Below are 24,582 nucleotides of genomic sequence, written 5' to 3'. Positions count from 1 at the left end.
ACACTAGGTGCCTTTTCTGCAGGAGGATGATCCAGATGATGGTGTTGTGGCAGCTGTGGAGCCTGTGGACAGTGATGAGGAGGAAGCAGAGGAAGAAGACATTGACAACAGGGACTCAGTCATACAGCAATATTTCCAGTGACACACAGGTGAGAACACTTTCTTGACTACTACATTTACTTTCACACTTCTACCTTTATCCTGTCTGTCAATTTCAAGCAGTATTTGGTAACTGAGTTGTACATTTCCATTACAGGTTCACAGGTGTGGTTACCAACTTGTGTCATCTGCTTGCATCCTTCATGGACTTGTGATGTGTGACATAGGTATGTTGACATTACATTTTCGAACGGATTTTGTCATTGTCATAGCTAATACACATTTTCAAAATCACAGACGTAGTGGATGCATGTCTCCACCGGTTCTGGAGGGGGACTGGTGCCCAGAGTGCATCACTCACCCCGTGACGGTCTCTGGTGCGTCAGTGCCCCTGCCCCTCATGGGCTAGCGGTGCTTGAGTTGGCGGTGCTTGCCCTGTTCAGTGGTGCTTGAGTTGGCGGTCCTTGCCCTGTTCAGCGGTGCTTGAGTTGGTGGTCCTTCATTGCCCAGCTGGGCTGGCAATCCTTCATTGGTCAGCTGGGCTGTGGCTGGCGGGGCCCTCCTGGGCAGCTGGGCTGTGGCTGGTGGGGCCCTCCGGGCAGCTGGGCTGTGGCTGGCGGGCCCTCCTGGGCAGCTAGGCTGTGGCTGGCGGGCCCTCCTGGGCAGCTGGGCTGTGGCTGGCAGGGCCCTCGTGTGCAGCGACGATGGGGCTGGCGGTGGCCTCCTGGGCAGCGGCGATGGGGCTGGCGTTGTCCTCCTGGGCAGCGACGATGGGGCTGGCGGGGGCCTCCTGGGCAGCGACGATGGGGCTGGCGGTGGCCTCCTGGGCAGCGACGATGGGGCTTGCTGTGGCCTCCTGGGCAGCGGTGATGATGGCGGTCTTCTCCGCCGTGCTGCTCCTCACAGACTTGCCGGGTTTCTTGTGGCCCTTCCCCACCTTGGGAGGAGTCACAGCTGAGTCCACACTCCCTCCGGGACCCCTGGGAGCGGCTTGGGTTGCTGGAGCATTCCCCCTCTGCCGCCGGGCACTGGCCAACTTCTGGTGCTTCACAGGGGGGGGAACTGGCTGTGCTGTGGCTCCGTGCCACACTGGGTGTCCTGGTGGCCGGTGCACTCCACATACCTGTGGCAACAGGCACCACTGGTCCCAGAGATGTTGTTGCTGAGGTGCTAGTTCGGGACCTATGAGTTGGACGGGGGGTGGGAAATAGGTTAAGGGTGGACAGGAAAAATTGTTTGGACACACTGGGATGGGTAGCTGGAGGGGGTTTGGGAGTAGAGGAAGAGGTGGTGGTTGTAGGAGGTGTATGTTTTGTGGCTTTGGGTGCAGGTGCATGCACTGGAGACTGTTGTGAGGTGGATGTATGTTGGGTGGGTGTGTGCCTGCGTTTGTGTATCTTCAGAGGGGGCGTCACAGACACACTGGGAGAGGACACAGGGGACGTGTGAATGGTAGTGGAGGTGGTGACTGCACGTGAGCGGGGTGTGCTGGTGGGTGTGCTGGTGCAGGACGTAGTGGCTGTAGAGGTAGTGCATGCAGGTGAGAGTGTAGACGAGACTGGGAGAGAGGAGGGAGACGACGAGGAGGGGGACACAGTGGAGGCAGTAGATGTTGCTGTGTCTGTATGTGTGTGTGATGCTTGCGTGAGTGCCTGTGGGATGTGTGGTGCTAATGTTTGCCTGAGCTTCCCTTGTGTGGTGAGGTGTGTGCATGCTGGTCTGATGGCGTGCTTTTGATAGGCAGAGGTACAGGGGATTGGGTCTAGGTGGAGGAAGTTGTAGGGGGAGGCTAGACACAGGGACAATGGCTGCCATCAGTGCTGAGGCCAGAGTTTGAAAGGCTCGGTGAAGGGCCGCCTGACCAGAATGAATGCCCTCCAGGAATGCATTGGTTTGTTGCAACTGCCTTTCTACACTTTGGATGGCATTCAAAATGGTAGACCGCCAAACAGTGAGGTGAATGAGAGTGTACTCACCCCCATGTGTCTGCTGTGATGCCCTCAAGCGCCCATCCAACTCCGGGTAGGCCACCACCAGGATCCTGAACATCAGGGGGGTCATGGTTCGACAGGCACCCCTCCCACGTTGGGAGGCCATCCCCAGCTGAGCCTCCGCCATCTTCTTGCTCCAGCGGCGAATGTCCTCCCATCTTTTCCGGCAGTGGGTGCTCCGTCTGTGGTGGACCCCCAGGGTCCGGACGTCCTTGGCGATGGCACGCCCAATATCCTTCTTCTGGTGGGCGCTGACCTACAGGAATAGTACAGGGGAAAAGGAAAAACTTTAACCGTCCGGACCGTCACAGTCATTGGCCCACGTTCCCACCCTTGCCATGTGGCACATGCACCCACAGTCTTTCATGCACGCAGAACTCTGCCCCCTTCCTTCTTACAACCAGCCCTCTCCACACAGGCATAGCCCATACAACATGCTTCCTGTGTACTTACCTGTTGGTCTGGAGGACCGTAGAGTAGCGTGTACTGGGGGAGGACCTCATTGACGAGCATCTCCAACTCCTCCAATGTGAAGGCAGGGGCCCTTTCCCCAGACGCACAAGCCATTGTCTCTTCCAGACTGAGGTCACAGCAGCACTTGCAGTGTAGGTCCTCTCCTGTCGAAGATCAGGTATCGAGTGATTCAACAGATAGGAAATGGCGGTCATGTCCGCGGCGGTCACGTCCGCGGCGGTGCGTACCATCACCGCCGTCGTACATCGTCATTGGCTCCTGGGACCCATAGGGTCCAATGTTAACCAATGCAGCATTGCGCCGCGATCTTCGCCCCCTTACCGCAACGGTGTACAACTCCGGCGCAGTTACCTCACATCCCATTGTCCCACTTCAGAGGTCAGGCATCCACCATTTCAGGAGCCCACATGGCTTCATTTTCTTCTGCATCACACATACCTAGGCCTAGACTCAACACACATACAGGCCACCTTTTGTGTATGATTTGTGTTCTGTGTAGACTGTGGGTACATACCTCTGAGTTGTTTGACTCTGTGCTCGCTGTTGTCCTTCATAGGCACCGTCCGCTGGGACATGTGGAGAGATGGCGGAATCCTCCGGTGTACCGACCGCTGGTGGACCTGTCGACAATGGAGGAAAGAAATTTGATAATCACCTACAGGTTTGACCGTGCCACAATCCAGGAACTGTGTACACAGTTGGAGCCTGACCTGATGTCAGAAATCTGCCATCCCACAGGAACCCCCCCTCAAGTGCAGGTGCTATCAGTGCTCCATTTCCTTGCTACTGGGTCTTTTCAAACAACTGTGGCCATGGCATCAGGGATGTCCCAGCCTATGTTTTCAAACGTATTGTCCAGAGTGTTGTCTGCCCTGCTGAAACACATGCGGAGCTACATTGTTTTCCCTCAGGTGGAGGATTTGCCTCAGTGAAAGGTGACTTCTATGCTCTTGGACATATCCCCAACATCATAGGTGCCATTGATGGGGCCCATGTGGCTTTGCCCCCCCCCCCCACAGGAGTGAACAGGTGTACAGGAACCGGAAGAGTTATCATTCCATAAATGTACAGATGGTATGTTTGGCAGACCAGTCCATCTCCCATGTGAATGCCATGTTCCCTGGCTCAGTGCATGACGCCTACATCCTGCGGAATAGCAGCATCCCTTATGTGATGGGTCAACTCCAGAGGCACTGTGTGTGGCTATTAGGTGACTCTGGTTACCCCAACCTGTCATGGCTACTGACCCCAGTGAGGAATCCCAGGACAAGGGCAGAGGAACGCTACAATGAGGCCCATGGTCGAACTAGAAGGGTGATCGAGTGGACCTTCGGCCTCCTGAAGGCCAGGTTCAGGTGCCTCCATATGACAGGTGGATCCCTATTCTACTCACCAAAGAAGGTGTGCCAGATCATCGTGGCCTGCTGTATGCTTCACAACTTGGCTTTGCGACGACAGGTGCCTTTTCTGCAGGAGGATGGTCCAGATGGCTGTGTTGTGGCAGCTGTGGAGCCTGTGGACAGTGATAAGGAGGAAGCAGAGGAAGAAGACATGCAGAACAGGGACTCAGTCATCCAGCAATATTTCCAGTGAAACACAGGTGAGAATACATTCCTGTCTACTACATGTACTTTAACACTTATACCTCTATCCTGTCTGTCGATTTCACCCAGTGTATGGTCACTGAGTTGTCGCTTTCCCTTACGGTTTCACAGGTGTGGGTCCCAACATGTGTCATCTGCTTAGATTCCTCATGGACTAGTGCTGTGTGACATAGGTATGTTGACATTACTATTTCATGGACATTGCAAATACACTATTTTGAAATCACAGACAGACTCCAGATCTTTTGGTGCTTTAGGTGTGTTTATTTAAATACAAAATATTGGAGGGGGGAGTTAAATGGTGAGGGGTGATGGCGGAGGAGTGTCCATGGCAGAGTCCAGTCTATTACTCTCACAGGTGCATTGCCCATATGGGCATAGGAAGTGGAGCTGGGGCAGTTTCAATATGGACAGGGTGACAAAGTGGGACAGTGGGATGACAATCAGGGTGGTCTCATTTCTTGGCGGGGTCTTGCCATCGTGCTCTGTCTTGTTCCTGGATCTCAGGGACCGTTTGCGGGGTGGTTCTCCGTCTGCAGGGGGTGGGGTGCTGGTGTGGTGGTCCTGTGGCGGTGCCTCCTTTCCACTAGTGCCGGCAAAGGTGGTGGGCAGTTCATCGTCCATGCTAGTGTCAGGGGCCTCTTGTAGTGCCCCAGTGTCCCTCCTGGTGTTGAGTACTTCCTTCAGCACCCCTACGATGGTGCCCAGGGCGGAGCTGATGGTTACGAGTTCCTCGCTGAACCCCAAATACTGTTCCTCCTGTAGGCGCCTGGTCTCCTGAAACTTGGCCAGTATCGTTGCCATTGTCTCCTGGGAGTGGTGGTAGGCTCCCATGATGGAGGAGAGGGCCTCGTGAAGAGTGGGCTCCCTTGGCCTGTCCGCCACCTGTCACACAGCAGCCCTCCCAGTTCCCCTGTGTTCCTGGGCCTCCGTCCCCTGGAACGTGTGCCCACTGCCACTGCCCCCAAGTCCCTGTTGTTGTTGGGGTGGTGGGTTATCCTGGGTTCCCTGTAGTGGTGGACACACAGCTGATTGACGTGTCCTGGGGACGGAGGTATGGGCCCGCTGGGTGGGTGCTCTGCTGGTGTTTCCAGAGGGGGGAAAGTCTGTGGTGGCCTGTGCCTGTGTGAGGGGAACCGACTGTCCCGAGGCCCCCGATGGTCCGGGCTGGTTATCTAGAGCCAGGTGGACAGAGGCGCTGTCATCATTTTGGGCCTCTTCTGTGGGTGGAGTGAACATGTCTGGACACTCCTGTCTGGTGACGTTGGGTAGTGGTCCTGCAGGGGTTGAAAGGCATGATTATTGCATCTGTGTGTGTCATGGTGTGCAATGGGTGGGTGACCGTGTACCCCAGTGCTGGCATTCCTGTGTGTGAGCTTGTGTGATGATGGTTTAGGTGAAGTACTGGGTTTTTCAGAACCTAGTGGTGCCAGGGAACACACCCTAAGACTTCGAGTCCTTCCTGTTTCAGACTACAGAAACACAGAGTCTTCTTGGTGAAGTCAAAGATCTTGTTTATTGGCTGCAGCCAGTAACAGGTATCCTTGAAGTACAACACGGTGTATATTCTCTGGAGACTGCCCCCCTTGCAAAGCTAACCTTCTCTTTTATACAAAATATTATGCTTTAGGCAAACATTCCTTATTTTACAGTTGACCATTCACATATTTTCACTACAAAGAAATAGCAGGGTTATGATGACAAGCCCATATTTCAGTTTGTCCAGCCCTCCATCAATTACCCGGCAAGGCTCAGTACTTTCATCAGATATCGACGGACCCCCAATATAAACAGGCACCTCCTCCTTTTAAAGCAAGTCATAAAGAAAGAAACAGGGACAGGTGTGTGTAAGATTAGGCATGGTTTGTGTGTGATGAAAGGTTTATGATGTGTTGTGCCTTGATACTAATCTCATTCGGCCACTGGGAAAAAAACTGGCCGAACAGGTTTGGCTTCAGGCAGTGGAGTCAGCTTGCCCAGGTCACAGAGGAGTCAGCAAAGGTGTACGTGTCCTTCAGACTCGTTTTCAGCATTAGACATTGGCCTATGTGAGGGCAATCACAAAATGGCTGTCGTTTAATTGGAACACGAGGGTTCAGGACGGAAACTCTGATATTCGGGTGATTTCGTTACCCGAATATGAATACAATGCTTGTGCATACTATTCTAATCATTCTCGGTCTGCTGATACCAAAATCGTTGTGATACGATGATGTTTATAACACGGGTCCAGAATTTTCAGTACCACAGACCCTCCTTTTGCCCTTACATAGGCAATAACCTATCCTCACGCTAATCTGAGTCCAGGTCTATATTCATAAAGTCGTTGAGATGTTGCTGTAGCATCATCCTATTACTTAGCTCGTCCCTTGATACAGGTTTCCTTACACACGATGTAGCACAGAGGCCACATATTGCAGGAGCACACTGTACACACAGACAGGAAAAGAATGGCTAAGATCATCCCAATGACTACCAGAGTCTTCCATCCTCAGGCGGATATCAGCTCCCAGAACCACCCCATCAATGACCAATCTCCTTTATCCACGTGAATAGACTCGGAGATCTTATGCAGTTTGGAAATGGCCTGGTAGACTGTCGGAGCGTTATCTGGGATGAAAACACAGCAACTTGATTGGATCACTTTACATACCCCACCTCGGTCTGCAAGTATGACGTCTAATGCGACCCTGTTCTGAAGAGTCATAAGGTGATCCGACTGGAGCTCAGCAGTCAAATTACCAAGGGCACCGGCGGTTTCAACTACTGTGGATTCAATCACCTTTGTCAATTGCCTTATGTTCCTGCTGTTAACAATAGGACCCCAAAACGGCAGAATACCCTTTGCGAAATCTCCAAATTCTTGTCCTGTAGTGTCTTCTTTACTTATGACACCTCTAACTATCCTTGTCTTATGGTAATCTGCCGTGGCCGTGTAGGTGGGAGGTAACAGGAACGAAACAAAACATGTGCCTGAGAAGTCAGGGGGCAACCATGTATAGGCTCTATTATGGCAGATGAAATAGGTACCCTTAGCTGCTAAGAACGAAGGAGAAGTCTGAGACGCAAAAACATATGTTTCAGTGCAGATACTTTTCCCTAACTGAGCTCTGGGATTCTTGCCATTACCTTGCAGACATAGGTGACCCTGATGGGGTACAATCCAAATCGGGGAGGATCTCTTTGCTCGCTGGTTCCCACTCAGAGTAACTCCATATCCTGTTATGTTCCATCCAATATATGCTAGTGTCTCATCTCTCGGGATAGTCTCATAGGAAATATCTTCCCTAATCATATCTACCATACCCTTAGCTAGAGCACTATTCTTAGGATTATCTTTCACAGAACGTAGGGGGTTGGCTTCATACGCGTATATGAACACCGTTCTATATGCCCATACAGAACCATTATGGCTGAAAGGCAGGACCAGATAAGGGATACCTTTATCAGTAGTATGAGGCATAAGACCACTCACCCAACAGTTAGTTGTGTTCACTACTAATTGGTGTTGGTGTAGAAGCTGAATGAATGAATTGTTGACAAATTCTAATCTTCTGGCAGACTCATGTTCAGGCAGGGGGTGAAAAGAATGCGAGGAAACAGTAGAAGGAGGTATGGGCTGTGTAGTGGGTGCAAATGTCACTTGAAAAGAGAATAAAACATATCCTATTAAAAACGTCATTACACTAAGCAACATGAAAATACATAATATCAAAAATCGTTTCTTTGTCATTATTATACACATTCTGGCTTTAAAGTCCATCTGTCTGGCAGGTCTCTCATTCTTGAAAAACTCCATCCTCTCTAATTGCTGCTCGTGGTGGTAGGGTGTTCTATGCTAGGGAATGCTTCTGTCAGTCCAGGGCAACTCCCTTAGACCGACCAGAACTGTCGACCTAACGTCTTCAGCTGCACTCCAAAGACTTGGGCAACCACGACCCTACAGCTGAACCCGGATGGCGGTTCGAAAATAAAAAAATAAAAAATAAGAAAGTTTCTCAGATGAGAGAGCCGCACCTTTAAAAAAAAATAGCAAAGGAACGGGAAAAATTATTTGTCCTTAGTTCTTGGTCTCAAATTATAACGGCTTTTTCCAGGTACTGTCTGGTTCTGGAACAAGAGTTCAGGCTCTGTAGTGTTCAATCGAATTGACGGTGGCACAGCTTCTTGCAAATTATTGTCACTTTCTCGTTCAGAAATTGTTCCTTTTACACGTGCATCGCTAAATGGCAAAAAACGAGGCACAGTCTCAGTCTCAGAGTCAGCGATCCCCTCCTGGACCCATCGGTCGTACGGTAGAGGAAAAGGGACTCTCTTGCAGTGTACGCCGTGGATCCAGTTCTTTTTCCCTTCCACTCGAACAGCTGATCTTGTTGAGAGAAGGACGAGGTAGGGGCCGGTCCTACGGGGCTGGTCATTCTTTGTCCGCTGGAAGTTCTTGGCCAGCACCCATGATCCAGGATCGATAAGATGTCCTGGAGCTTCGGAGACCTGAGGCAGAGTATCGTGAACCTGTTGGTGTAGAACACACAATTTAGCCGTCAATTCATACAAATAATCAAGCAGTACAGGGTGTTCGATCTCACTGAATTTTGTTGGTCTTGGCACTCCCCATATGTTGGCCGGGCGGCCGAACACAATTTCATAGGGACTAAGTCCCACTCGCGAATGCACAGTCATTCTTGTTGATAGGAGTGCTAGAGGCAGAGCGTCAGGCCATTTAAGACCAGAGCTCGCTTGTATCTTTGCCAACTTCAGTTTTAGCGTGCCATTATAGCACTCTACTAGTCCAGCTGATTGGGGGTGATTTGCAGCGTGGAATTTTTGCTGGATACCTAGCCCCTCACATACTTTTTTCATCACTCGACTCACAAATTCACTCCCATTATCACTCCAGACCATTCTCGGCATTCCAAACCTAGGGAAGAATTCTTTGGCAAGGGCTTTAGCTGTGGTTAAGGCAGTGTTGTCTTTTAAGGGATATGCTTCTACCCATCTTGAAAAAGCACAAACAACAACGAGTACGTATTTCAGATTGTTGCACCTTTCCATGTGGATGAAATCTAGCTGCAAAACCTCGAACGGATACGTTGGATGACCAGCTGATGTTGGGGTTCCCCTACCAGGATTGTATTTCAGACACACCATGCAATTCTTGACCACATTCTCTGCACATTTAGGAATTCCAGCATTTTGCCATACTTGAGCCAACAACTTACAAATCCCTTTCACACTGATATGGGCCATTCCATGAGCCATTGTCACCACTGCAAGCACATACGCATCGGGTAACAACCATCGCTGATGTTCTGACAAGTCAACCCAACCACCATTTTCATCCAATTTACCCATACTTTCTTTCCACACACTCAACTCTTTCTCTGAAGCTTCAGCTTGAAGAGACTTCACACCCTCTATCGTATCTTCACATATTCCAACGTCACCAACCCATCTTGCGGGGCCTGCAACATACATTCGATTCATCACATCTTTTGCTGTTTCTTTTGCGATTTCGTCAGCAAATGCATTGCCACGACCGACATCATCAGTAACCTTCTTGTGTGCACTGCATTTCACAATCGCAACTTGTAATGGCAAGGTCAGTGACTAAAGAAGCTCATTCACCAACTGACCATGCTGAATTTTAGCTCCATGCGAAGTCAGGAACCCACGTTCTTTCCACAATCATCCAAAACTATGGGCCACACCAAACGCATACTGGCTGTCGGTATATATGGTCACTTTCATTCCTTTCGATAACACACACGCTCTCGTTAGTGCAATCAGTTCTGCTGCTTGAGCTGAATTATGTGGTATACGTGCAGCTTCAACAATCGTATGCAAAGTTGTGACAGCATATGCTGCAGTCGTATCACCATTCGGAAGCTTGAAGCATGAACCATCCACCCGTAAGGTACCATCACACTTTACAAGAGGAGTATCTTTAAGATCTACTCTCCCTTTCGTTTCTTCTTCTGTCCTAAGAAAACAATCATGTTGTTCAACATCATCTGTCTCTACTGAAATCGGCAATAACGTGGCTGGATTCAACGTATTGCACCTCTTTATGTGCACATGACTCGCTAACAGTGTCAACTCGTAACCTGACAATTGAGCACTAGTTAAATGCTGTGTCTTGGTCCTGTTTAACAACGTGTCCACTGCATGTGGAACCATCACAATCAACATATTATTTATCACTAACCCAGCAGACTGTCGAATAGAAACAGCTGCTGCCGCTGTGGCTCTCAAGCAACTCGGCAATGCTTTAGCTACCGGATCCAAAGTCGACGAAAAATATGCGCATGGGCGCTGCTTGTCTCCAAAAGACTGTGTCAGCACTGACAATGCACAACCCTCTTTCTCATGGACATACAGTGTAAAGGGCTTACTGTAGTCGGGGGTACCCAACACAGGAGCCGAACACAATGCATTACGCAATTCGGAAAAACTTTTCTGACAATCTTCAGACCACGGAACGGGGTTTGGTGTATCTTTATAGGTCAATGCTACCAAAGGTTTGGCCAGCAAAGAAAAATTCGGTATCCATTGTCTGCAGTATGATGTAATGCCCAAGAAAGCATGTATTTCTCTCTGTGTCCTTGGCACACTCAATTTTGCAATTGCCTGAATTCTTTCTGAGGTCAGTTTCCTTCCCTCCTTCGATAAGAGATGACCTAAGTAGGTCACTTCTTGTCGACAATATTGCAGTTTTGAAAGGGACACTTTGTGATGTAAATCAGATAAATGACGCAACAACGACAAGGTGGCTTCTTTACAAATCTCTTCAGTATCTGTAGCGACTAGCAAATCATCGACGTACTGAATAAGGTTAGTGCCGTCAGGTAGAACAATAGCATCAAGCTGTGTTTTTAAAGCCTGACTATATATTGATGGACTTTCACAGTAGCCTTGAGGAGCGCGTTTAAAGCGGAAACTTCGGCCTCCTAAACTGAATCCAAAAATATCCCTGCTCTCCTCGGCAATCGGGATGCTGAAGAAAGCATTCTTTAAGTCAATCACCGAAAACCAGGTGGCGGAAGCTGGAATCATAGTCAATAGGGCAGTGATATTAGGAACAACTGGAAACTGTGGCACAACTATTTTATTTACCTCTCTAAGATCAATCACGAGCTTGCAAACAGGTGGCTTAGAGGGGTCAGTACGTTTCAAAACAGGCAGAACAGGACTATTACAAACGTTGCCTCTTCAATTACATCTTTTTCAATTAAATCATAAATGATCGCTAGCAACGCCTTTTCACCTTCACTAGAGATCTTGTATTGTTGAATGCGTGGTAATTTAACATTGGCTTTCAATGTCACAACATAAGGCGGTATTTCCAACAGACCCACGTCATTAGGACCAGTAGCCCAAATGGTATCAGGAAGAAACAACAATTCGGTTGGAAGTTTATCCTTCGACAAATACATTGGAGAGACCATTTTCCTACCCAGTGTAAGTTGTACTCCAGAAGGAGAACAATATAATGTCGCATACAATCTTTTCAACAAATCCAATCCTAACAAGTTTTCACCACAACCTGTCGTCAGAATAAGGGGTGCTTCCAATTCACAAGGTCCAACAGAAAGGGACATTGGACTAGAAATCGGGTTCCTAACCGGGGCGCCAGAAAAACCTACTGAAACATTCATCTCGCCAGACAAAGGTGCGCCAGGGAGTTTTGAGTGCATAACAGAACTCTTTGTAGCACCAGTATCCAACAGAAAAGGCTCCGACACACCTGAGGTAATCACCTTAACATTAGGTCCATTCTGATCTACTGGAACTAAAAAAACTCCCTCTCTTCGTCTATGGCTGTCCTAGCAATTATTACCTTCCAAGTTCACATCTTCTGCATAGTAGTCGTCAGCATAGTTCTGAGCCGTCCTACCAGGCGCGTTATGTTGCTGGTCAAAACTATTCATTGAGTTTTGAGACGGAAAGGAACGCGTGTTCTGGGGGAAACTTCCACGTCCTCTACCTCTAGGAGCTTGTTGAACACCTTGACCTCTTGCGCCAGAAGCACCATTCGTACGCTGTAACAAAATAGGACAACTATACTTGAAATGACCCTCTTCTTTACAATATGAACACTGATTGGGACCTACAGGAACACGTGGTTGAGAAAACTCGAACCTTTGCGAGTTTCTCTGGAACTGTTGAGGTTGCTGATAGTTACTCTGACCACCACGTGGCGGATACTCCTGTTGTAAAAGAACCTTCGTCTTTAATTCTTTAGTTTTCTTGTCTGCTCTATCCTTCTCATCTTTATCCCTATTTTCGTAGTACTGTGCAGTAGCCAATATTTGTGCTGAAGAGGAAACGGCCCAAGAACTCTCTGAATCCTTCAATTTCTTACACAGCTCGGCAAGCAAATTGTGCACAAACTTGTCAACGAACAACCGTTGACCACCTTCTGTACTCATCTCTTGACCACTGTGGTCGATAAACGTTTCCTCAAACCTGGTGAAGAAATCAGACACTGTTTCATCTTTCTTCTGCTTACACGCAGACAATTTATCCCAATTCACACGCATCGCAGGCATTAAAGTCTTCATGTAAGTAATGATCCTAGCAGGCAGTTCTGCTACCAAAGGCTCAGGCTTGGCACCACCAACTTGTCTATCATTTGCAGCACTAATATTAGCCCATGAGTCACCTAACTCTTGTGCATGATCTGTATGGCGAATCAATCCCCACAAAGGCTGTGGAACAACATTCCCAAATAACATGTCTATGTCGGCTAAATTCATAATGCATGAGTCTGCAGTCTGTGATAATTCCTTATAATACCCTGCAGGGTTTTTACGGGGATCAGGCAAAGTCTGCTTAAGGGCTAGAACTTCAGCTCGCTTCCACGGAACATGTACCCAAACACGCTGAAAATGAGCTGGGACAGCATCAATTTGATTAGCAACATCAGCCGCAACGGCGTCCTTCCATACCGGAGGGACTTCTCTCATTGGGTACTGTCGCACCTTTTTTTTAACAGAGGAGTCATGTTGGAACAATGACTGAGAAGGATCCTTATTCCTAAAGGACAACAACGTCGCAACTGCTTTCTCAACTTCGGGACCCACAATCGTGCCTTTTTCAAACTCAAACCGTACACGGCACAAATCAGGCGGATTTGTTTCCAAATCATTATCCCCAATTCCTCACAAAGGAAAGCACACATTTTCTCAAAAACGTATCTTTGTTTCTGTGCTTCCCATTGACGGAAGACATCCATAACAGACTCTACATCATATCTTAAACGGTAAACAACCAATTTACGCGCCATACGGTCAAACATTTCTCTCTCTTGAGAATTAGGCAGTTGACTACGCGACTGCTTACGCTCCGAATCTGGGGTCACACCAGACGACCCAAAGAGAGGACATATAAGGCTGGCAACAGTATCTGTCATTCTCTGTCGGACAGAAGGAGAAGTTGATGAAAGAACAGGAGGAAAAACAGAGGGAGGCAAGGCAGAGACAGAAGCAGACGCAGAGGCAGTATCAGGAAGAACACCAGAAGAGGCAGTCGATGTAGTACATAAAGTCGTAGTAGGTACAGATGGAGCAGGTAGCGAAGTCGGCGGCCCTTGAAGGGGCTGCGCCATAGTAGTAGGAGCCAACTGAAGAGGAGCTGGCGGCTGTGGAAGAACCTGGGGCACAATAACCGGAGGTTGCACAGCTAAAGGTTGCGGGGGTGCTGTAGCATTCTGCGCATAAGGGGGTGGCGAACTCAACAAGTGTGACATTAAAGGATCTTTCTCAAGTTCTTTTGCTGCATCTTGCTAAAGAAGCAGAAAAACTGGATAACATTTATCGGTCACCATTTTACGTTGCCTGTGCAACTGCTCATTCATCTGTTCTTCTTCATCATCTTTAAACTGCATGGCAGCTTGTATTATCGAGATACCCTCTTCCCTCTTATTTCTCTTTGCTAATTTAATTTCCTTCTGTTTGGCTTCCTTACGCCATAGGCGGAAAGAGTCAAACATCGCCGGCCGGGCTTTCTTCTTAAAAAGTTTAACCTCCAGATTATTCAGAATCTCTGTGTCAAAACTACCATATTGGGGCCATTTTAAAACACCATCTTTCCTGGTGTATCAGATCCATACTTCATTATATGTGTGGGGGCCTATGCCATGTTACACATATAGTTCATAGGTTGGAGTTCCAATCGGAGGAACCGGACACGAGTCCTCCAATCGGGAATCCCTATTATAACCGAGACAAAACAAATTTCCATGTCTGCTAGGCTAGGCATCTTCGCTCTCTAGTCTAGCTTCAAACTTCAAAGGATTATCGAATACGATAGCCTCGTGAATACACGAATCCCTCGGCTTTGGTACTTGCAAGTTCCAAATCAAAGATCCCAAGGGGATACCAAACTAAGAACCAAACTAAGGACTTGGAGACGCTCCACTTATACTTAACTGAGGTATCGATGACGTCACCAGAAGACTCGTTTATCGTTTCGCTCTACCAAATCATCAAGGGTCCAAAACAGGGCGATAGTCAGGGCAGCAGTCCTTCGTAGCCGTCGGGAAGCGGGGAACCTTGCAGCAAAGACTTTCGGACCACGTTGACATACAGGGGTCGATGAAGTGGCGGCCTCCCTCCAGAATTTTCACACGAAGCTCCTCACGAACCTCTGACTTGGACTGGTACCGCTGAAATCGCCCCATGTTGGGCGCCAACTGAAGTACTGGGTTTTTTAGAACCCAGTGGTGCCAGGGAACGCACCCTAAGACTTCGAGTCCTTCCTGTTTCAGACTACAGAAACACAGAGTCTTCTTGGTGAAGCCAAAGATCTTGTTTATTGGCTGCAGCCAGTAACAGGTATCCTAGAAGTACAACACGGTGTATATTCTCAGGAGACTGCCCCCCTTGCAAAGCTAACCTTCTCTTTTATACAAAATATTATGCTTTAGGCAAACATTCCTTATTTTACAGTTGACCAGTCACATATTTGCACTACAAAGAAATAGCAGGGTTATGATGACAAGCCCATATTTCAGTTTGTCCAGCCCTCCATCAATTACCCGGCAAGGCTCAGTACTTTCATCAGATATCGACGGACCCCCAATATAAACAGGCACCTCCTCCTTGTAAAGCAAGTCATAAAGAAAGAAACAGGGACAGGTGTGTGTAAGATTAGGCATGGTTTGTGTGTGATGAAAGGTTTATGATGTGTTGTGCCTTGATACTAATCTCATTCGGCCACTGGGAAAGAAACTGGCCGAACAGGTTTGGCTTCAGGCAGTGGAGTCAGCTTGCCCAGGTCACAGAGGAGTCAGCAAAGGTGTACGTGTCCTTCAGACTCGTTTTCAGCATTAGACGTTGGCCTATGTGAGGGCAATCACAAAATGGCTGACGTTTAAATGGAACACAAGGGTTCAGGACGGAAACTCTGATATTCGGGTGATTTCGTTACCCGAATATGAATACAATGCTTGTGCATACTATTCTAATCATTCTCGGTCTGCTGATACCAAAATCGTTGTGATACGACGATGTTTATAACACAGGTCCAGAATTTTCAGTACCCCATAGGGGGGTGAATGGGTATGTGCAGTGGGCATGCTTTAGTGATGGGTGTCCATGCCTTGTTGTTGCATGCAGGGCTTGGTGTTGGGATGTGTGGTCTGTGATATTGGTACATTTGTGAGGAGTTGGAGTGATAGGGGTGGGGGCGGGGGTGGGGGTATGTGATAGCATGCAGGTAGGGTGGGGGATGTAATAGTTAAGATTTGACTTACCAGAGTCCATTCCTCCACCGACTCCTGCGAGGCCCTCAGGATGTAGAATCGCTAAGACCTGCTCCTCCCGTTGTGGGGGAGGAGGTGGGGGTCCGCCGCCAGTCCGCTGAACCACCAAATGGGGTCTTGAGACCACGGAACGCATCTTCCCCTGTAGGTCGTTCCACCTCTTCCTAATGTCCTCCCGATTTCTTGGGTGTTGTACCACTGCGTTGACCCTGTCGACTATTCTTCGCCATAGCTCCATCTTCCTTGCAATGGAGGTGTGCTGCACCTGTGATCCAAATAGCTGTGGCTCTACACGGACGATTTCCTCCACCATGATCCTGAGCTCCTCCTCCGAGAACCTGGGGTGTCTTTGCCTTGCCATGGGGTGGTGTAGGTGATGTGTGGGGTGGTGTGTGTGGTGATAAGTCTGGTGATAAGTAGTGGTGTGTGGTGTTTTGTGCGTGGAAGTAGTGTGGATGATGTTGTTGTGTGCCTGTGGATGCTAGTTTGTTGATGGTGGTGTCTCTCTCTGGCCTTCTCTCTGTAATTGTGGTCGTAGGGGTTTGTGGGTGATGTGGGTGTGTGTTTTATATTGTATTGGGTGTGCGGGAGTGGTGTGTGTATGTGTATCAGGTGTGTGTATTTCGAATTGTCCAATGTGGTGTTTTGGAAATGTGTGTTTATTTTGAGCGCGGCGGTGTGTATTCGTGTGTTGTGATAGTGTGGGAGTTTTTCTGTTGGCGTGACGGTGTCGGTTTTGTTTTCGCCAGTTTATCCCTGACCTTTGGTGTGGCGGACTTGTGTGGGTGTCGGATTCAGAGATGTGGGTCATAATAGCTGTGGCGGAATTCCGCAGCCGTGGCAGTGTGTTGGCGGTCTTGTGCACAGCAGTTAGCGGCTTTTACTGCCAATGTTGTAATGACCCCCTAATTTTCAAGGGCCAGTTCGATGGCACATGATTGGCAAGTCGAATGCCATATAATTTGAACAATAGATATTGAAACAAACTATATTTCAAAAGCCGTTTTGTTGGCACGTGTTTGAATTGAACGACAGATATCAAAGTGGACGATACCCATATGATGGCCTGGATTAAGCAGTGTTAGTGAACACCTGAACGTGGATTACTAGCACTGGTATATATGATGTTCATTTCAACTCAGAACAATTGAATTATTGAGAACCAAAGGGAGACCACTTTGATTACATTCAGTCATGAGTTGTAGATATATGTGGATTAATATTTGTGATCTTAATTGTTTTATGCAATGTTGTATTTGTATGTAATATGTGTTACTGTGAATTGTCCATGTCTTGTTTGTCTGTTTTGTTATTAGCTTGATTGGCCAAGGGGGGTTTATTGATGAATGTTGAAAATACAATATGTATGATTTTGAAGACATATACATATTGGGAATAAATTTGGATTGTGAATAAAGAAGAAATTAGTTTGATTTCAGTCTCTGTCCTTCTGGATTGAGCTGACGTTCTAAAAGTTTAGGAGAGTGATACATTATTTACTTTTGGTACTTTTCCCTAGATCTCTCTCCATATTGGGGTAGGGACCCTGTGTATTACTTGATCGCTTACAATTAGGCCATCACAAGAATTTACGAAGGGAATACAACACCAGTTAATCTCATGTGACAATCAACCCAAAATTATTGGGCTGAACACCTAAGCGAAAACAAAACCTTAACCCTAAACAGACATAAGTAAATGTGATGTAAAATTGAACCGCCATTTTGTAATGTAGAATAACAATGAGCTGGCACTTGACTAATATAAATTCCATGTATAGAAGGCACTTTCCAATTGGACGTTAAAAGACTATATACATTTTTTTATAGCAACCGGCTTACTTTTTTGACCTATCGGTGAGCCAGGATTCGTTTATAAGCGGGTCACTACCTGTTCTACTTCCTGTTATGGCATTTCTGATTCGGCGTGCATGGTTGCAGATGCATTGATACAAAGGTGAGCTTTTTACATATGACGGTCATTGCTGGGGGCTTTGATACATGAAGGAAGAACCATTAACTGGCCCCTTCATTATATTCATACTGAGTGTTTATAATATATAGACCGCGTATTCGAGTGGAACACATGGGAGCAAGTACTGATTAACTGGCTTTATATTGCCGCATGCGTTCAGTATAGATACAGCAGACATATTTTTGGAGTGTATTGATGGCAACTTCAACATTGGTAATTATTTTGTGATACATTAATTATATATGATAGTTTGAGAATGGCCACAAGGTGTGTATTTTATGGGTGGTTAAAATTTATTGCGTCAGCCATTATTATATAGGCTTGGAGCACTCCCTCCTTCCCTGTTTTTTGTTATTAGTTTTTTCTTTTTCTTTCTTCTTTTTTAATTCCACTTTGGCAGGTTGGCCCACATCTGGTTAACACCACATCAACTATACTTACTCTGATATTCAATCTTTAATGACTAACATGGACACTGCACATACACAAGGTATGGAGTCGTCATAATTTTGGTTACGAAAGTAATTTGTTTGGGTCACCTAACATAGTGTAAATGGCATCATTAAGCAGAGCAAGAACCTGTATGGTAATCAATAGTGGCTCTTTTTGTTACATTTATCTTTAGGATAAGTTGTTAATTAATTTTTTACGTATTGTGCTTGTAGCTAATTTGTGATGTATTGTATCTGTTTTATGTTTTATGTATGATATTTATTGTATGGTTAATGGTTGATGTATATATATATATATATATATATGTGTGTTGTTTGCCCTTTATATATTTTTGTCTTCCTTTTTTATAATATATAAATATGTTTGTTTTTATAATTATGGGTGAAGGGAAGTTTTAATGATTGTCTTTTTCTTGCTTTTGATTTGCTTTGTAGATAAGTGAGTTTTGGTGTTTAATATTTAATATTGAATGTAATTGTTCCTTGCCATTTTGCACTTTAGTTTTTTTTTGTATTATTAATAAGTATGTCTTAGCTTTTCGCACAATTAAGGATGGTTGTCTTTTTATAATTTTAGAAAAATAATATATTTTTCTACTAATTAAATATATAAGTCATTGCACTGAGGATATTATTCTTATTGCATTGCAGCCCTGAAGAAGTCCTGTGTTGAGGACGAAACTGGTTGGCTGCTGTTTTTATGAATTTGTTCCAATGAGAAGTTGAATAAAAAGAAGATAATTGAATGAACAAAAGTGGCACTATATGATTACTGGACTCTTATGATATATTGTAACTAGTGGTGACTATCAAAATATTTTATGTTAGAAATGTTCCCCTGATATTGATTGTACATGAGATGAACTGTACATTCATCTCATGTGTGGAAGCTAGAGTTTTATTTGTCCATACATGGAGGGTGTTCAATTGTTTTACCTTCCTTTACAGCTGACTATGTGTCCATTTTGATGTGTGTGCCTTGCAGGCACTTAATCTAGATGTATGGCCCAGGCCATTGCTGATGTTTTTGCTTCATTGACTTGCACATTACACGATATGCAGACAGGCATGTCACTTGGCTCTATTATTGTTTGTCCCTGAGATACATATAGGGCCAGTTCCTGTGAAAATTTTATTTTGGGGCATGTGCAAAGTGAAATGTGTCCCAGGGCAAGAGGCAACATCATATTGTGTCTGGCGGAAACACTGGCTCCGTCTGCCTGATTGGCCTGTCTCGCCACTGTGGCAGTCTTTCCTCTACAGAACCGCATATATTGTAATAGAGTGGACCGACCACCAAACCGGTGGTGGTCAGACCTCTGCCCCTGCCATGGTGGTCCACGGACTGGGAAACTCATAATGAGGCTATAAAGGCCTGATTTAGAGTTTGGCACATGGGGTTACTCCATTACAAATGTGGCAAACATCCAATTGTCTGTATTACGAGTCCATTATATCCTGTGGACATCGTAATGTGGCGGACAGGATAGCCATCACATTTGTGACAGACTAACTATTTGCCAAACTCTAAATCAGGTCCTAAGTCTTAAAAATGGGTTATGGGCATGGCAGCCGATCGACCCATAGATCCAACATTACTAAACATATTTTAGGTTAGCTTGTTAGATCTGTGTATCTTGGGACGATTTTATGAGAGAATAAACAGCAGCTCTCAAAAAAAAATTTTTTTTATTTTTGCCAGATTTCCCCCTGTATCCTCATGGCCCACTGAGACATCTTCATAGCCCTCCCAGATGTAGATTTATGGAGCGGGGCCTGTTTCACAGATGCATAACAAGAAACGGGCACAAATGATATGTGAGTTCAATGGGCTGTTGTGCTGTCCTGCACGTGCAGACTTATTTATGCCTTTGCAGTCGGATCGGTGTTTTTTCTATCACTTCATACTTGCTTATCTTCTGATACAATTTCAGTGTTTTGGGATGAACTATGCCATTGCTGTTGGATGCCTATTGCACCCTCACTTGTGATGTGTCGTGTGACTGATTACTGTTTGCTGCTATTGAGGCATGTTATGTCTTAGAGTTACTCCAGGACTTGATAAAGGTAACATCGGGCTGTGATATTAGTAGTAATGAGTCACAGTTTGTCGCCATTTGAACCCCACATTTAAATGTATACCTGCAGTAATCCTTTAGTAGTAGTTCCTCAATTGTAAATCAACACTTCGAATTGCATGTTTTTATCTTTTAATGAATAGCTGACATCCGTGCAATACGTACATTCCATAATTGTAAACTAGCCAATTCTCCAGAGCCAATTTTGTGAAATAAGTACCACACCACCCAGATCTAAATTTGGGCCATTTGCCCAGCTTATAGTATCGGAGTACTTAATGTCCGAAAGCAGTTTAATTTTTTAAGTAAGCCTCAGCCATTCTTTTACAAGAAAATCTCACGTTTCCATGCTTTCTGCATTAACCGCAATTTGAAAGAGTTGGTAGAACTATTCAAAGTTCTTTCCCTGAAAGGAAGAAAGATAGTTGGCAGGCTTCCTGGGAACTGAGCATGCGCGTCTCTGAGAAATAGAAACAGGAAGACACAGATATATCAGAAAGAAAAGTGTTTCCAGACACATACATTCTTGGCTGTGCGCATATCGTTGCTGTAGGCTGTAAATATATGTATGAATCAAAGTGTGAGACCTTGCCGTAATTCATTCGTCAGCGCGGTACTGTTATCTATGGCCTTAAGTTTTACTATTGCCACATCAACAGTGTTCATTAGGTAAGGAGCTTGAAGGTCGATTTTTGAAAATCCCAACGGGGCTGGCGATTGAAGTGGGAATGGTTTAGAGATTTTTTAAAGAACTAATTAGTATTGACAATTGAACCGATGCACTAGCTTTTAGATGTATTTAATGCTGTTTCTGCAGACATCTCTCATTTAATACTTTAAGGAATCTAACGACGGCTATTATCAACATAGGAACATTTTCGATGTAAAACCAGTTTCTTCAACCAGACTTCTTTAATGCCTAATAACACTTTAACCTAACATTTATGGCGATGTAAAGTTTCGCTAATCTTCTGAGTAATTTTTTCGTGTGAGGCTATCCATATTAGGGCCATTTCACGTTTCTTGTCAAGTCTACTGTATTCGTTTTGTAACTAGATCTTGTTTCTCAGCTAGCCATTTAATAAGAGGCACTATTACTTTGTTTGTTTCTAGCTTACAATGCATTCCCTTTTTGGATAAATTATGGTACTTCCATTAGTATCAATATGTTAAATGTCGATTATATACATTTTTTTGCTTTTTTTTGCAGATTATCTAATGTAATAGCGTTTATACAACTGTATATTTTTGCAAAACGAATTTTGTCAACACAGTATGGTATGTTGCTTTTATTTGTCATGTCACAACCCTACTTTTGATTTCATCCTCCATTTACCTGCGAAAAAACTCTTGAGCACCAATCTAAAACCTCACCATCTTTACTCTATTCCTGGCATTAGCACTATCTCTATGGCTGTAAGATCATTTCATGCTGTACATTCTTTCTCTTTCCGGCCACACCTTCAATAACAATTTTTAGGTGACTTTTGCAATGTTCTTGACTCCTTTTTCATTCACTTCTAATATACTCCTTTCAGCCTACAATGGCTACACTCTTTTTTTCTCCATTCTCTATTAGTTTTTAACTTTTCAATTTATTTTTTCTTTGGATCACCAATCACTTGGAAAAAGTCTTTCCTGGAATGAAATGTTATGCTTTGCATGGGCACGATCATCTTCACGGACCTTGAGTTCTCACACTTCGGTGTTGTCTTCTTTCTCAACTATTTCTTACAATATAACATGAATTATTCTTCTAGTCGCATGTCGTTTCTCTTTTTCAGCTTTGAGAAAGCCCTGGAGTACGTGCCTGTGGGGCGAAACACGTGTTGGCTGAGCTTCTGCCTTCTTGCGGGACCCATTCTGTTTGCATTTCAACCGGGAGTTACCTGTTTTCCAAAATAAAAACTTGATTTAGAGCATCGAAGGCTCTCTTTGCAGTTCCTTTTATGAACTTCACCGATTTCATGACAATCAGATATAAGCTATTTAATTCATCTAGTGGGACCTTACCTTCTTTTTACTAGCGTATTTCTCTTGGAGGACTAGGGTCCATGTCCTCTGGTTAAGCTCCCACGCTTACAGATAAGGCATTTTACACAGGAAGTTTGTGACTTGGACCCCCTCCTTTTTGGAGCACCTCTGCTTAACACTTCTTTCATACACTGGATGAGGCATGGTTATGGTTGCCGTCCAAGGGGATCGCAGAGCTGACTGATGATGAAGGGGGTGACATGCTAGTCTGGAGCAGACGTAACCCTCACCGGTTCCCCCCGCGGGCTGCATGTCACAACTCCATCTTGCGCCCTATGTGCTGTGGGTTTTACTTGCCATGCTCGTGTCACCCTTCTCTTGTGGCGCCTTCATGTTCCAAGCACCCCAAATCTTCCTTCTCTTGTGGCACCTTCCTGTCTTCAGCAGTCCATGATCCCCCTTCCAAGTGGCTTGAGACATTGATTGTTCTGTTGCTAAGCAAGATTAGTCTGTTTTGCACAAGCAGATTATCACATGTCTTTTAGGACAAGTTAGGCTATCTACTGTTACTCATTGAATTGTACCATCATGCAGTTGAGGTTCCATTATACTTGTTAATTGCTTCCAATTACCGTTTGCACCTGTCACCTGCAAGGCCTCATAACCGTTGTTTGTAATAGATGATCTTCCCCAAGTTCATTGGAATATTCCACACTTCCACATGAGTCACATATCTTCTGGAACACACTTTTCTTCCATCTTAAATACTTCCTCTCAACCTGCATTGGGGCTTGGCCTCATTCCAGTCCTGCACAAGCATCATCCCTGCAATCACCTTCTGAATCACCCAGAACTTCCAGCGCTCTAGTTTTCTGCAGTTCAATTTCTCCAGTAATTTCCTGGGCTCTAGCTCCCTTGTTGCATCCTTCATGTCTGCCTCCAACCCAGCTCTTCTTGTTCCCCGGCGACTTTATGAGTCAAGTCCTTGTGTCCTTTTTTGAACTGAGGACAAGCTTAAGACCTTGGCTGAGTGCTCAATGTCAGGTTAGTGCACACTAATCCTCTTATATTAGTAAGCAGGCCTTCAAGACTGTAGACATGTCTCCAGTACCTTTTCTGTGATTTTCCTCCAAAGCTCCTTGTTTGTTCATACTCTGGACTCTCCCTACAACCTTGGTGCTTGAATTACTATTGCATAAGAACTAGATACAAGTTTGGCAATCTTGTCACTTCTGTCACGGCAGCATCTGAAACACCGACCTACAACTAGGTGGTCCACCAGACGAATTACAATGTTGACAGGTTGCTGAACTAGAGACCTTCAGAGTTCTGCCAACACCACCAGACGTTTGCCGACCGCTTGATGACGGCTGGGGAATAGCAGCTGTCAGAGGGCAGTGCAGACAAGGCAACCCCCATCCAGATCACAATTTGCTTTCCCCTTGAGTCGAATGTGGCAGGGAGACCACCTGCTTTGAGATGGCTGAATTGAAGAAAATGGGATGCTATCTCCCCCATTCCCTTCTTTTCCCTTCAGTCTCCGACATAGACCCCTTCGTCCAGGGCCCCCTTCACATCAGCAACTCCTCCCCAAATATTAAGACAAAAAAAATCTAGGTAACTAAGTTTTACATTTATTGCCATTAACTGGACTGGGCATTTATAGCCCAGACTCCAGCAATGGAATGGTACTTGTACAAAGCATATTTACATGTGTTTCATGCATATGTATACATTTTGGAATTATTTGGTCAAAAGGTGCACACCTGCATCAACAAATATGGAAAAATATATCTTGTATTGCTGACCATGTCCATTGCCGTCAGGAACACCGGTGCTGGGCCACTGGTAACATTGTAATAAGGTAGATTAGAGACTTCCAGCTTAGCAGTCATCTTGGGACACCCACAGCAGCAGTATGGTGGTGCGGCCACCAAACTGACAATCAGTCCCTTAATTCTGTGTTTCTGTCATGCATAGATACTTGCCCTGGGCAGAGCTCGTGGAGTTGGTCGGAGTCAATGAAAAGCTCTGTAAATTATGTGAAGTTCAGCGAGTGGACAGAGTAAGGCTTCTGCTATCTAGCAATGACGTTCTTCTTTGCTTTTACTTTACCCCATCGCTCACCGTCTGTGAGAAATAAAAAAAAAAGTGTGGTTTGTATTCCTAAAT

The 24,582-nt window shown here is 45.7% G+C and overlaps 1 long non-coding RNA gene across 1 annotated transcript; it reads left to right on the top strand.

The window, feature by feature from the left end:
* The first annotated feature begins 20,941 nt into the window (after positions 1 to 20,941).
* Positions 20,942 to 22,355, top strand: LOC138297262 (uncharacterized). Its single transcript, XR_011203982.1, has 3 exons — positions 20,942 to 21,105; positions 21,647 to 21,714; positions 22,221 to 22,355. It is a non-coding gene; the product is annotated as an uncharacterized lncRNA (long non-coding RNA).
* The last annotated feature ends 2,227 nt before the right edge of the window (positions 22,356 to 24,582 follow it).

The sequence above is a fragment of the Pleurodeles waltl genome, chromosome 5, assembly GCF_031143425.1.
Source record: "Pleurodeles waltl isolate 20211129_DDA chromosome 5, aPleWal1.hap1.20221129, whole genome shotgun sequence".
NCBI lineage: Eukaryota > Metazoa > Chordata > Amphibia > Caudata > Salamandridae > Pleurodeles > Pleurodeles waltl.
Note: the sequence above shows the minus strand (reverse complement) of the source record. Positions and strands in the feature narration are given on the sequence as shown.